The sequence below is a fragment of the Pristiophorus japonicus genome, chromosome 3, assembly GCF_044704955.1.
Source record: "Pristiophorus japonicus isolate sPriJap1 chromosome 3, sPriJap1.hap1, whole genome shotgun sequence".
In the NCBI taxonomy this organism is placed as follows: Eukaryota; Metazoa; Chordata; class Chondrichthyes; family Pristiophoridae; genus Pristiophorus; species Pristiophorus japonicus.
Window position 1 is genome coordinate 141,727,233 of NC_091979.1, and position 14,627 is coordinate 141,741,859.

General features: G+C 45.4%; 1 protein-coding gene across 1 annotated transcript in view; it reads left to right on the plus strand.

The window, feature by feature from the left end:
* The window catches only part of ankar (ankyrin and armadillo repeat containing), a 408,780-nt gene that overhangs the window by 279,386 nt on the left and 114,767 nt on the right, over window positions 1-14,627 (plus strand). The gene's annotated exons all lie outside the window — the stretch shown is intronic.

Sequence of the window (14,627 nt, forward strand, 5' to 3'; positions counted from 1 at the left end):
CTGCAGCTGTGAGTGTCCAAATATCAGCAGGTGGACACAGAGGATCTCTCATGCAGCCTGACCTTCTTGGCATACCTTTGTGGATCTTCCACTTCTACCAGATATCTCAGATGGGAGATTTCCATTGCTGTCAGCAGTGGTGCTAGGGGGGAAAAAAAGTTACTTTCAATTAACACAAAAGATCTTTAAAAACCTATGTGCCAAGTGGAAAAAGACAAATAAAGAAAAATAGTTTAAAAATGGCAAAAATACACTTAAATTTATATTGTTGTGTCCCTTCAATGACTTCCAGGATGTTTACCACTATCTAGTAACCAATTTTCCCTGTAAGCTGTGCTTTGTTCTGTGTGGCCTGTTTCTTTTAGTGCATGGTCCACTTAAACTTCCACACAGCACAGCATTTACAAAGGAGAAGCCAGTGAGCAGCCTTTCCCATTGCACGGCCGCAGAACTTAGAGGGAACATGGCTAGTAACCCAGGATGCACATTTAAAATGGATGTTCTTAACATCAAATGCCCTCCACACCAGAATTGTGGAAACTGTCATGCAGGCATGGCATGTCCCAAATACATATTCAACGAAGCACCCACCAAAAATGCATTACGACGCAAACCTGGTCCATTTCTAGCAGGGCAAATCTTCGTCCAATTTCCTCTTCCACTCATTCTGATACCACCTACAGTTAGGTAGTAAAACTGAGGAAAATCATGCCTGAGTGAATAAGACCTAGAAATTTCTGATGTTATAGAAGTCAGACAATTTTTACATTTCTCGAAAGGACCTCTTCTGCTACCTCCATAATCCTGCACTAAAATCCGGATCTCACCATGTTCCCTAAAATCCAACACAAACAATCCCATTGCCATTCTACCTCGTGTAGCACAGAGCTTCCTTGAAGATGTATCTGTTCCTTCTACTCATCATGCTTTCCTTTGGCATCAGAACCAAAGGGCAGGTCGGGTGCGGGTAGTCGGCATGGTGGGTCGGGACCCCATTCTATTCATTGCGCTGTTCAGAGTGACTTTCCCTTAATGGCACCTAATAAGGCAGGCCTGCAGCTCTGAAGTGCTAGATTGTATAAATGCAGAGATTAGACAAGCATGTAGTAAAGGCAGAGTGGTTTTAATGGGGGATTTCAATTTTCATATAGATTGGGAAAAGCAGACTAGCACCTGTCAGATAGTTAGTGAATTTCTTGAGTGTGTCCGGGATAGTTTTCTACAACAATATAGCTCCGGTTGGGGTGGAATGTAGTATGTTTTAGTGTAAGGGGTGTCGTAGTTGTGTGGGGCGGACTGGCTGGGCTGGGTGCTCTTTACCTTTCCACTATTGTTCATTGTTCATAGGTTTATATATAACCTTCAGGGCTGCTGACCGAGGGCCGTGAGGCTCTTTGTCAGTCGGCGTGGACACGATGGGCCGAAATGGCCTCCTTCTGTAAATTTTTATGTTTCTGTGTTTCTAATATGTCCTACAGGCCGTATTAGATTTAGTAATGAGTAATGGGCCAGATTTCGTTAACAGCCTAACTGTGCGTGAACATTTATCTAATAGCGATCATAACATGATTGAGTTCAATGTAGCATTTGAAAAGGAGAAACGCGAAACAGCTACTAAGATTCTAGATTTAGGTAAGGCAAACTTCAACAGGATGAGGCAGAGACTGTCCAAAGTAAACTGGGCAAATCTATTAATGGGTAAAATGACAGAGATTAGTTGGAGATGTTTAAAATAGAATGTGATACAAGAATCAATTTATACCCCTGAGGGACAAGAGCTCAAGGGACAAGAGCATAAAACTAAAGGAAAGGACATGCAACAATGCAAAAAATAGCACAGATTCTGGCAAGTGGGAAAGATACAAAGAACAGCAAAGGGTCACAAAACAGATAGTAAGAGCTACAAAAAGGGAGTATGAAAATAAACTTGCAAGGGATATCAAAATCAATACAAATAATTTTTACAGTTACATTAGGAAAAAGAATATATAGTGACTGAACACCTTGAAAATTTTCAGTTGATCAGTGAGAGCCAGCATGGACTTGTGAAAGGTAGGTCATGTTTGACAAATCTGATTGAATTTTTTGAAGAGGTGACTAAAGTAGTGGACAGGGATTGTCTATGGATGTTATTTATATGGACTTCCAGAAGACGTTTGATAAAGTCCCACATAAGAGCCTGTTACCTAAGGTAGAAGCCCATGGAATTGAGGGAAAATTATTGAGACAGAGAGTAGGGATAATGGGTAGGTACTCAAATTGGCAGGATGTGACTAGTGGTGTCCCACAGGGATCTTTGGTGGGGCCTCAACTATTCATAATATTTATTAATGGCTTAGATGATGACATAGAAAGTTATATATCCAAATTTGCCAATGACACAAAGATAAGTGGCATTGTAGGCAGTGTAGATGAAAACATAAAATTACAAAGGGATATTGATAGATTAAGTGAATGGGCAAAATTGTGGCAAATTAATTTCAATGTAAGTAAATGTGAGGTCATCCACTTTGGACCTAAAAAGGATAGAACAAGGTACTTTCTAAATGGTAAAAAGCTAAAAACAGTGGATGTCCAAAGAGATTTGGGAGTTTAGGTACATTGATCATTAAAATGTCATGAACAGGTACAGAAAATAATCAAAATGGAATGATGGCCTTTATATCTAGTGGACTAGAGTACAAGGAGTAGTAGCAGTTATGCTGCAGCTATACAAAACTCTGGTTAGACCACACCTGGAGTTCTGTGAGCGGTTCTGGACACCGCACCTTAGGTCGGATATATTGGCCTTGGAGGGGGTGCAGCGTAGGTTTATCAGAATAATATCCAAACTTCAAGGGTTAAGTTACGAGGAAAGATTACACAAATTAGGGTTGTATTCCCTAGAATTTAGAAGGTTAAGGGGTGATCTGATCAAAGTTTTCAGGATATTAAGGGGAACAGATAGGGTAGATAGAGAGAAACTATTTCCGCTGGTTGGTTATTCTAGGACTGGGGGCATAATCTAAAAGTTAGAGCCAAACCTTTCAGGAATGAAATTAGGAACACTTTTAAACACAAAGGTTCAGGGGGCTGAATGGCCTACTCCTGTTCCTATGTTCCTGGCCCTATTAAATGGCGCGGGTCTGATGACATCATTGACACATTTCCAGCCATGATATTTAAACGAGCCTTGATCACATTGCACTTGAAGGTTTATCTAGGAGCGTGCAGGCTGTACATTTCAGCACTTGCTTATTGCTCAGTCTTGCGCACATGACTTCACAGCGGCAAAGGGCTGCACCCAGGTTCTCAAATGACTCCCTGCATATGCTTGTGGTCCTCTTCCCTTCTGACAGGCACAAGAGCCTGGCTGGAGATAGAAGAGGAGGACATGAGAGCAGTGCCAGAAGCACTTCAGTGATTTCATTAGATCAGGAAAGGTGAGTGCAAAGCCATGTTCAACTTCATCCTGCTGTGCCTCTCATCACATCCCCATCACTCTGGTTTTAAACTAATGAAGGAGGGGGTGGGAGGATTCAGGAAAGAGTAAATTTAAAAACAGCAAGAGAAATGTCAAGGTTCCAGAGCAGAGTTTTGGGTAAAAATAAGCAGAGTGGGTCAGGAAGGGACAGAGAGAGTAACAAAGGTCACAGGGCAGTACTGACTAGGGTGACATCAGGGCTAAATAGAAAAAATTCAAAGCTAAAGGCACTATATCTGAATGCGCAAAGCATTTGCAACAAAATAGCTGAATTAATAGTGCAGATAGAAATTAATAGGTATGATCTAATAGCCATGGAGACGTGGTTGCAAAGTGATCAATGTTGGGAACTAAATATTCCAGGATACTTAACTTTTAGAAGAGATAGGCAAAATGGAAAAGGAGGAGGGGAGGCCCTGATGATAAAGGATGGGATAAAGACAGTAGAGAGAAAGGATCTTAGCTCGGAAAATCCAGAAGTCAAATCAGTTTGGGTGGAGCTAAGGAACAGCAAGGGGCAGAAAACTTTGGTGCAAGTTGTTTATAGGCCCCCAAATAGTAGTGGTAATATAGGGCATAGTATACATCAGGTAATTAGAGGTGCGTGTAACAAGGGTAATACAGTAATCATGGTGGACTTTAATCTACATATAGACTGGGCAAACCAAATTTGCAGTAATAGTGTGGAGGACGAATTCATGGAATGTATACAAGATGGTTTTCTAGTTCTGTATGTTGAGGAACCAACTAGGGAACAGGCTATTTTAGATCTAGTATTGTGCAATGAGAAAGGGTTAATTAATAACCTTGTCCTAAGGGGGCCTTTAGGGAAGGTGACCACAATATGAATACATTTTATATTGAGTTTGAAAGTGATATAGTTAAATCCGAAACTAGGGTCTTAGATCTAAACAAAACAAACTACGTAGGTATGAGGGGCGAGTTGGCTAAGGTAGATTGGGAAACTACATTAAAAGGTATGATGGTAGACAAACAATGGCTAGCATTTAAAGAATTAATACATAATTTACAACAAACATACATTCCTTTAAGGCACAAAAAATCCACAGGAAAAGTGGTCCAACCGTGGCTAACAAGAGAAGTTAAAGATAGTATTAGATCAAAGGAAGAGGCTTATAATGTTGCCAAAAAGAGCAATAAGCCTGAGGATTGGGAAGGTTTTAGATTTAAGCTAAGGAGGACCAAGAAATTGATAAAGAAAGGGAAAATAGAATGTGAGAGTAAACTAGCGAGAGACATAAAAACAGACAGTAAAAGCTTCTGTAGGTATGTGAAAAGGAGAAGATTAGCGAATGTAGGTCCCTTACAGGCTGAGACAGGAAAAATTATAATGGGGAATAAGGAACTGTCAGAGAAATTAAACAAATAATTTGTGTCTGTCTTCACGGAAGAAGACACATAAAACCTCCCAGAAATAGTGGAGAACCAAGGATCTAGCGAGAATGAGGAACTGAAAGAAATTAGTATTAGTAAAAAAATAGTACTGGAGAAATTAATGGGACTGAAAGCTGATAAATCCCCTGGACCTGATGGCCTACATCCTAGGGTTTTGAAAGAGGTGGCTATAGAGATAGCAGATGCATTGGCTGTCATCTTCTGAAAATTCCATAGATTCTAGAACAGTTCCCGCAGATTGGAAGGTAGCTAATGTAAACCCGCTATTTAAGAAAGGAGGGAGAGACATCTGTAGTAGGGAAAATGCTAGAATCTATTATTAAGGATGTTAGAAAATAATAATAGGATTGGGCAGAGTCGACACAGATTTATGAAAGGGAAATCATGTTTGACAAATCAGTTAGAGCTTTTTGAGGTTGTAACGAATAGAATGGGGGAACCAGTGGATGTGATGTATTTGAATTTCCAGAAGACATTCGATAAAATGCTACACAAAAGGTTATTAAACAAAATTAGGTGTCATGGAATTAGGGGTAATATACTAGCATGGATTGATGATTGGTTAACGGACAGAAAACAGAGGGTAGGAATAAACGGGTCATTTTCAGGTTGGCAGACTGTAACTAATGGAGTGCCGCAAGGATCGGTGTTTGGGCCCCAGCTCTTCACAACCTATATCAATGATTGGATGAAGGGACCAAATATAATATATCCAAGTTTGCTGATGATGCAAAGCTAGGTTGGAATGTAAGTTGTGAGGAATATGCAAAGATGCTTCAAGGGGATATAAACAGGCTAAGTGAGTGGACAAGAACATGGCAAATGGAATATAATGCAGCGAAACGTGAAGTTATCCACGGAAAATAGAAAAGCAGAGTATTTTTTAATTGGTGAGAGATTGGGAAATGTTAGTGTTCAGAGGCACCTGGGTGTCCTTGTACACAAATCACTGAAAGTTAACATGCAGGTAAAGCAAGCAATTAAGAAAGCAAATGGTATGTTGGCCTTTATTACAAGAGGATTTGAATACGAGAGTAAAGACATCTTACTGCAATTATATAAGGCCCTGGTGAGACCACACCTGGAGTATTGTGTACAGTTTTGGTCTTCTTACCTAAGGAAGGATATACTTTCCATAGAGGAAGGTTCACCAGACTGATGCCTGGGATAGGGGGATTGTCCCATGAGGAGATTGAGTAGACTAGACCTATATTCTCTATAGTTCAGATGAATGAGAAGTGATCTCATTGAAACATACAAAATTCTTGCAGGGCTTGACAGGGTAGATGCAGTGAGGATGATTGATTCCTCTGGCTGGGGAATCTAGAACCAGGGGTCACGGTCTCAGAATAAGGGGTCGGCCATTTAGGACTGAGATGAGGAGAAATTTCTTCACAGAGGGTGGTGAATCTTTGGAATTCTCTACCCGAGAGGGCTGTGGAGGCTCAGTCTTTGAATATATTCAAGACAGAGAGTGATAGTTTTTTGGTTATTAAGGGAATCAAGGGATATAGGGACAGTGTAGGAAAGTGTAGTTGAGGTGGAAGATAAGCCATGATCTTATTGAATGGTGGAGCAGGCTCGAGGGACTGAATGGCCTACTCCTGCTCTTAATTCTTATGTTCTTATGTTCCCATGCCTACTCCTGCACATCATTATTCAAACCACCATACCTTGCACGTCCACCCATCCCTCTCTCTCTATTTAGATAATCATATCCCGATCACTCTAACCACCCCTCACACTCAGCCTCATCCTAATGCAATCATACCAACTGACAACACGCAAAGAGGCCACTTTGCAGTGGAACTTTGGCATTTGCACCACACTCCCTCATAGTCAACCTCTAAGGATGTAACCCACACATTCCTTACATTCATGCCATCAATCTCACTCAAACAAATCTTCTTTTCCTCCTTGCACGAGAAGAGAGCACACAGTAAGAGGGAGAGGGAGAGAACCAGAGAAGGCCCTCCATCATTTGCCACATTGACTCCAGCAGAGGAAGTCACCCTGGAGGTCTCAGGAGTTGCAAAGCTGCTGGCGGTGGGAGACGAAGAGAGGGGGATCTCTCAGCAACCCAGTGACAGAATTACAACTCATACAGCCACATGTCATACAGAAATCACTCATATGGTGACTGATGTCAGCAGCCAATGAATGTTCATCATGTACATAATGGTATCTGTTATGTATGGAGAAAGAGTCAGACTGAACACTGTGAGCTCAAAGTAAAGTATAACCTTAATCTTTTATTGCAGGTCTCCAGAGTGCCTCTCCAACCTGTGAGGCCTCCTTAAATACCTGTGCTCCCAAGGATTATGGGATTCCTTGGGACTCCAGGGGATGAGCCCTCTGGTGGCTGTACAGAGTAAATACAAGTTTACATATATAACAACACTCCCCCCCAAAGTCAGTGTAACTCTTTACAATGTGAGTCGATCTGGGGCCCTTCTTGCCCTGGTTGATCGTCTCGGTGTGAAAGCTGATATTGTTGAATCATTTGTTGGGCCCTCGCTGGGCTACTGTATAGCTGGCCTTGCTGGGCTGCCTGGTATGTTGGGTCCTGCTGGGCTGCTGTGGATGATGGGTTCTGCTTCGTGGTCAACCGTGGTGCCGGTTGCCACTGGTGTGTATGTTGGGGGATCAAAAAAGGTAGGATCCAAGACGGGTTGCTCAGGATAGTCCGTGAATCTGAGTTTGATTTGGTCCAAGTGTTTCCGGTGAATGAGTCCATTTGAAAGTTGACCCGAAACACCGTGCTCCTCTTTTTGGTCACGATAGTGCTGGGAAGCCACCTGGGACCTTGTCCATAATTCAATACAAATACAGGATCATTGATTTTAATCTCGCGTGACACGGTTGCGCTATCATGGTATGTACTTTGTTGAAGCTGCCTGCTCTCTACCTGTTCATGTAGATCAGGGTGAACTAACGAGAGCCTTGTCTTAAGTGCTCTTTTCATGAACAATTCAGCAGATGGGATCCCAGTGAGCGAGTGGGGTCTCGTGCGGTAGCTAAGGAGGACTCAGGATGGGCGAGTCTGCAGTGAGCCTTCAGTTACCCTCTTCAAGCCTTGCTTGATGGTTTGCACTGCTCTCTCTGCCTGACCATTGGACACTGGTTTAAACGGGGCAGATGTGACATGTTTGATTCCATTGCGGGTCATGAATTCTTTGAACTCAGCACTGGTAAAACATGGCCCGTTGTCGCTCACCAGGACATCGGGTAGGCCATGTGTGGCAAACATGGCCCGCAGGCTTTCAGTAGTGGCAGCGGACGTGTTAGCCGACATTATCTCACATTCAACCCACTTGGAGTACGCATCTACAACCACAAGAAACATTTTACCCAAGAACGGGCCTGCATAGTCAACGTGTACCCTAGACCATGGTTTGGAGGGCCAAGACCATCAACTTAGCGGCGCCTCCCTGGGTACATTGCTTAACTGCGAGCATGTATTACATCTATGAACGCAGGACTCTAAGTCCGCGTCGATACCGGGCCACCACACGTTGAATCTGGCGATCGCTTTCATCATTATGATGCCTGGGTGAGTACTGTGGAGGTCATTGATGAAGGTGACTCTGCCGTTCTTGGGAACCACTACACGATTGCCCCACAGAAGGCAGTCTGCCTGTATAGACATTTCATCTTTGCGCCGCTGGAACGGCTTTATCTCTTCCTTCATTTCCACTGGGACACTGGACCAGCTCCCGTGAAGCAAACAGCTTTTGACTAGGGATAATAAGGGGTCCTGGTTCATCCAGGTTTTGATCTGCCGGGTAATGACAGGTGATTGCTCACTCTCAAATGCTTCCATAAACATGGCTAAATCTGCGGGCTATGCCATTTCCACCCCCGTGGTGGGCAATGGCAGTCTACTGAGAGCATCGGCGCAGTTTTCTGTGCCTGACCTGTGGCGGATGGCGTAGTTGTACGCAGACAACGTGAGCGCCCATCTCGGAAAACAGGGATATGAGTGGCTTATGGTCAGTTTCCAATTCAAATTTTAGCCCAAACAGGTATAGGTGCATTTTCTTTCCCCCATAGACACACGCTAACGCTTCTTTCTCAATCATGCTGTAGGCTCTCTCAGGCTTAGACAGACTCCTGGATGCATAAACAACCGGTTGGAGTTTCCCGAAATCATTAGCTTGTTGCAATACACACCCGCGCCATATGACAACGCATCACATGCTAGTACCAAACGCTTACATGGCTCATACAACAAATGCAATTTGTTCGAGCATAACAATTTTCTCGCATTCGCAAAGGCATTTTCTTGGCTTTTGCCCCAAACCCATTCGTCCCCTTTTCGTAGTAAGACATGCAGTGGTTCTAACAGTGTGCTGAGACCCGGTAAGAAGTTACCAAAGTAGTTCAGGAGTCCCAGAAACGACCGCAGCTCCATCACATTCTGTGGCCTCGGTGCATTCTCGATTGCCTCCGTCTTCGCATTGGTGGGCCTGATGCCGTCCACTGCAATCCTCCTTCCCAAGAACTCCACTTCAGGCGCCAGGAAAATGCACTTCGAGTGTTTTAACCTGAGCCCCATGTGGTTGAGTCGACTAAGAACCTCCTCCAGGTTCTGCAGATGCTCGGCTATGTTCCGACCTGTGTCCTGGAAGACCACAGTGTGCGGGACCAACTTCAGTAAGCTTTCCTTGTTTCTCTGGAATATCGCTGCCGCTGATCGAATTCCAAACGGGCATCTGTTATAAATAAAAAGACCTTTGTGCATGTTGATGCAGGTGAGGCCCTTTGATGATTCCTCCAGTTCCTGCATCATGTAGGCTGAAGTCAGATCCAGCTTCGTGAACGTCTTTCCTCCCGCCAGCGTTGCAAAGAGGTCGTCGGCCGGTGGTAGTGGGTATTGGTCCTACAGGGAGAAACGATTGATAGTTACTTTGTAATCGCCACAGATTCTGACGGTGCCATCTCCCTTGAAGACAGGAACGATTGGGTTGGCCCACTTGTTGAACTCGATCGGTGAAATGATGCCCTCTCGTTGCAGCCGGTCTAGCTCGATCTCTACCCTTTCTCTCATCATGTACGGTATTGCTCTCGCCTTGTGATGGATGGGTTGCGCCCCCGGAATTAGGTGGATCTTCACTTTTGCTCCTTGGAATTTCCCAATGCCTGGTTCAAACAGCGAAGGGAACTTGTTTAAGACCTGGGCACACGAAGTGTCGTCAGCGGGCGATAGCGCTCGGACGTCATCCCAGTTCCAGCGTATCTTTCCCAGCCAGCTCCTGCTGAGCAGCGTGGGACCATCACCCGATACCAACCAGAGTGGTAGCTTGTGCACCGCTCCATCATAGGAGACCTTAACGGTAGCACTGCCAATTACGGGAATCAGTTCTTTTGTGTAAGTTCTTAGTTTTGCGCAAATTGGAGTTAAGACTGGCCTTGAGTCTTTTTGTCCATGATGGACTAGCTCGCGCCCATGCCCAGTTCCATTGACACATTTAGTTCAACATTCAGCATTATCGGGGGACAATTCGTGATGAATGTGTGCACCCCATGTACCTCTGCCTCCTTGGTCTGAGGCTCTGGTTCATCGTGATCCTCTGTAGATCTGTCCTCCTCTGCAACATGATGGTTTGCAGGTTTAACAGAATTAACAGCTCGCCTGTACATACGTTGGAGGTGTCCCATTGTTCCACAGCCCTTGCAAACATACCCTTTGAACCGGCATGAATGGAAATGGTGATCACCCCCGCAGCGCCAACAAGGTGTTAATGGCCTTGCATTCATCACCCTTGATGGTGGACTGTGAGACATCTGCGAACGTGCAGCTGCAGGCATGTGTGACCTGCCCTGTACGTTGCGATTCAAAAACAACATCACTTTGTTCACAATACTTGTAGCAGCACTTGTGTGCTGAGAGATTTGCTTCATATTGTCACTGGTGGCAATGAATGCCTGGGCTATTGCTGTGGCCTTACTCAAGGTTGGGGTCTCTACAGTCAAAAGTTTGCGAAGTATGGTTTCGTGGCCAATGCCAAGTACGAAAAAGTCTCTGAGCATGTGCTCCAAATGTCCTTCAAATTCGCAATGTCCTGCAAGGCATCTTAGCTCGACGACATAACTCGCCACTTCCTGGCCTTCAGACCTTTTGTAGGTGTAGAACCGGTACCTCGCCATCAAAATGCTTTCTTTCGGGTTCAAATGCTCTCGGACCATTGTGCACAAATCATCGGACGATTTCTCCGTGGGTTTCGCTGGAGTGAGCAGATGCTTCATGAGGTCATACGTTGGTGGCCCACAGACAGTGAGGAGGATCGCCCTTCATTTGGCAGCGTTCTCTTCCTCATCTAGCTCGTTGGCCATGAAGTATTGATCGAGTCACTCCACAAATGTCTCCCTCCAAGAATTTCTCCAAGATGCCCACTGTTCTCTGCATCTTTGGGTTTGCTGTCTGTATCTCGTCACGAGTTGTTATGTATGGAGAAAGAGTCAGACTGAACACTGTGAGCTCAAAGTAAAGTGTGACCTTAGTCTTTTATTGCAGGTCTCCAGAGTGCCTCTCCAACCTGTGAAGCCTCCTTAAATACCTGTGCTCCCAAGGGATTATGGGATCGCTTGGGACTCCAGGGTATTGTGAAGAAGAAATTAAATATACATGAAAAGAAAGAAAGACTTGGATTTGTGTGGCGCCTTTCATGGCCACCGGACGTCTCAGGACGCTTTGCAGCCAGTGTTTTTTTTGGGTGTAGTCGCTGTTGTGGTGTGGGGGGCGCAGCGGCCAGTTTGCTCATGGCAGGCTCCCACAGATAGCGGTGTGGTGATGACAGAGTAAATACAAGTTTACATATATAACAGCATATCGATATCCATTCTTCATATAACATTTCTAAATAATCTCTTTACTCTACCACAGGTCCATTCAGAGACCACCACCCCCCACCCCTCCCCAATCCCACTGTCCCATTGAAAGATGAAGAGAACTCCTCAGAGGAGCCTCTGAGGGTGCACCATCACCAGACTTAAGCGCACCCAGCACCAGCGCAGATATGCGCACCTCACAGGTCTCAAGTGAGCAAGAGGAGATGGTGGAGACAGGGACAGCAGTAGAAACCCCTCGCCAGAGGGTGCAGGATGCTCCAAGCTCTTTTCAGATGCAGCATCATCATCATAGGCAGTCCCTCGAATCGAGGATGACTTGCTTCCACGCCAAAAAGGGATGAGTTCACTGGTGTTTCAATGAAGGACCTGATATTTCCGGTCCTGAACCACATCTTAAAGGGTGGAAGAAGCCTGTGCGTGGATTTTTTTAATGTGTGGTGGCCGATGCACATCAGCCACTCTCGGGGGGCCATCGAGAAAGAGAGTGATCCTGGCGGTGCAGGAAGTGTAGAAGGCTCTGACAGGTTTTGCAACTGTGATGTCTGCAAATGTCCAGAGAATAGAGGAGTCCATCTTCAGCTTGAGCAGCGCCATGTCGCAGACAATGGCGACTGAAGGCTCTTCCATGGAAAGGATGATCACCTGCATGAAGCAGCTCATGAGCCACTCACATGAGCGCATACTATCTATGGACAATAGATGACAGAGCTTCAAAGACCTCTTCTTTAGGAGGGAAGTCAACGTAGACTGGGGTCCTCATGGCCCCACTGCTGTGCAACAAGGTGCTCTGCAGATCCTTGCCAGCAGGGAAGTGTGGGTGACCCATGAGAGGGATGATCGTGACAGGTTTACATATATAACAGCATATCGATATCCATTCTTCATATAACATTTCTAAATAATCTCTTTACTCTACCACAGGTCCATTCAGAGACCACCACCCCCCACCCCTCCCCAATCCCACTGTCCCATTGAAAGATGAAGAGAATTCCTCAGAGGAGCCTCTGAGGGTGCACCATCACCAGACTTAAGCGCTCTCAAAGCGCTCACACTTCTCCCATGTTGCCTCCCCCTCAGTCAGAGCCCCAGATGCCTCCTGGGATTGAGATGGCTGAGTCTGCACTTGTCTGCACAGTCGCAGGAGGAGCAGATTTTAGCGGGCCATCACAGGCTCCAAAACCCAGAGGACGTCTACACATTCGCAGCAGGGATGTAAGCAGGCTGTCTGCACCTCATAGGAGCACGCGTAAGCGAAAGATGACACAGGCATAGATGCACAAGGGTAAGCACATGGGTGTTTAAAGAAATGTTTCTGTTAAGGTTCTGTACTCTTGTGTCACATATGAAACTATTTATTTTCACTACTTGGCCAATTTTGTCTGCTACTTTGGAAGTGGCTTAATGAGTTGGAGTGAATGGTGAAACATAACGTTACCTCCAGCAATGGGGATCAGTGTGAAAGAAATGGCAGTGCAGGGACGCTTTATGGTGTTGTTTTATTTGGGGGGGGCGGTGGCGGAGGGAACCTGGCACAGCATGTGGCAGCCATATGGGTGTAATGCAGGAAGTTAAGTACATCTGGCCATGATTAGGCCATCCCTGGCCTCCCAGGCAGCAATGTGCTCGGGTGCTGATATCATCCGGGCCTCAGGTTCCTCCTGCTTCTCTCCATCATCTTCCAACTGATGCTCCTCCTCTGATGATGATGGTGAGGCTGTGTGCTCTTGCGGTTCACAAACTCTCCTCGGTGATGATGAGATGCCGTGATGGCCACATGTGTACAGTCGATGATGCCCTGCACCCATGGGAAGCCAACCAGAGGGGCAAAACCGAACACCTGCTCAGTAACGCTGGCTTCATCAGTGGCAAAGTTGATATAAATGGCTGACTTGTCTAACGGGGCATCGGTGACCTGTGTGATGTATCTGTGGGTGGCCAACTGCGAGATGTCACAAATGTCTACTGCAGATCCTGGGAAGAAGCCTGAGGCAAAGATGTTGAGGGCACTGGTAACTTTGACAGTCACTGGTATGGCATGTCCAACTGCTCCTCTGGGCTGCAAATCTTGCTCCAGCAAGCTGCAAATGTCTGCAATGACCAGACGAGGATAGTTTGAGCTTCCTTTGACACTGCTGCTCATTCATGTTGAAGAAGCTAATCCTCTGCCTGTATACCCTGTGTTGGGGGTATCTCCTCCGGCTTGGTGTAGCCCTGTGTTGATGCCCTCTGTCCTGTGGAGCATCAGGTCATTGAGGAGAAGGTTGGTGGTGTTGTTGCTGCTGCTGATGTTGGGGCTTATTCTGGTCTGATTCTGAGGACCAAGGTGAGACAGTATAAACTGCAGCCATGCTGATATAATAGATGGCAGGTCAAGTAGAGATCAAAGAACCAATCTGTCAATGGTGAGATAGGTAATATCAATGAGTTGAAAGTAGTTTCCAAATTTTCAGAAAAGATGTGCAAACTCTAGACACTTAAATCTGTGCTGAAAATACACTCAGAAACAGCATTTCCTTTAGGAAAGTAAGCAGGTATCAGGTGGCAGTATGTATTTGGAGTTCCATGCTCGACATTAATGACCTCGATCAATGGCCATTGAACTTCCGCCTCAGCTTGACAGACGTGGTTCCTGAGCTGCGTGATTCCCGTGGTCACGCAGTAAAATTCAAAAGGTCTAGTTAAAAACACTTGTAAGTGTCAGACAATAAGATGATAATGATCTAAATAAGTTCGCCCGCTTTTGCCATTCGGGTCTCTGCCGTGCTGTCAAACGCACACGAGTTAAAGGCGTGATTAGGCGAGTTGATGGCGGGTTCCCGACCCGCTCCGATTTATTTCCACTTTTACTCCTTGCCCGCCTTCCAATCCTGCATGCACGGATGCATTAAAATTCCAG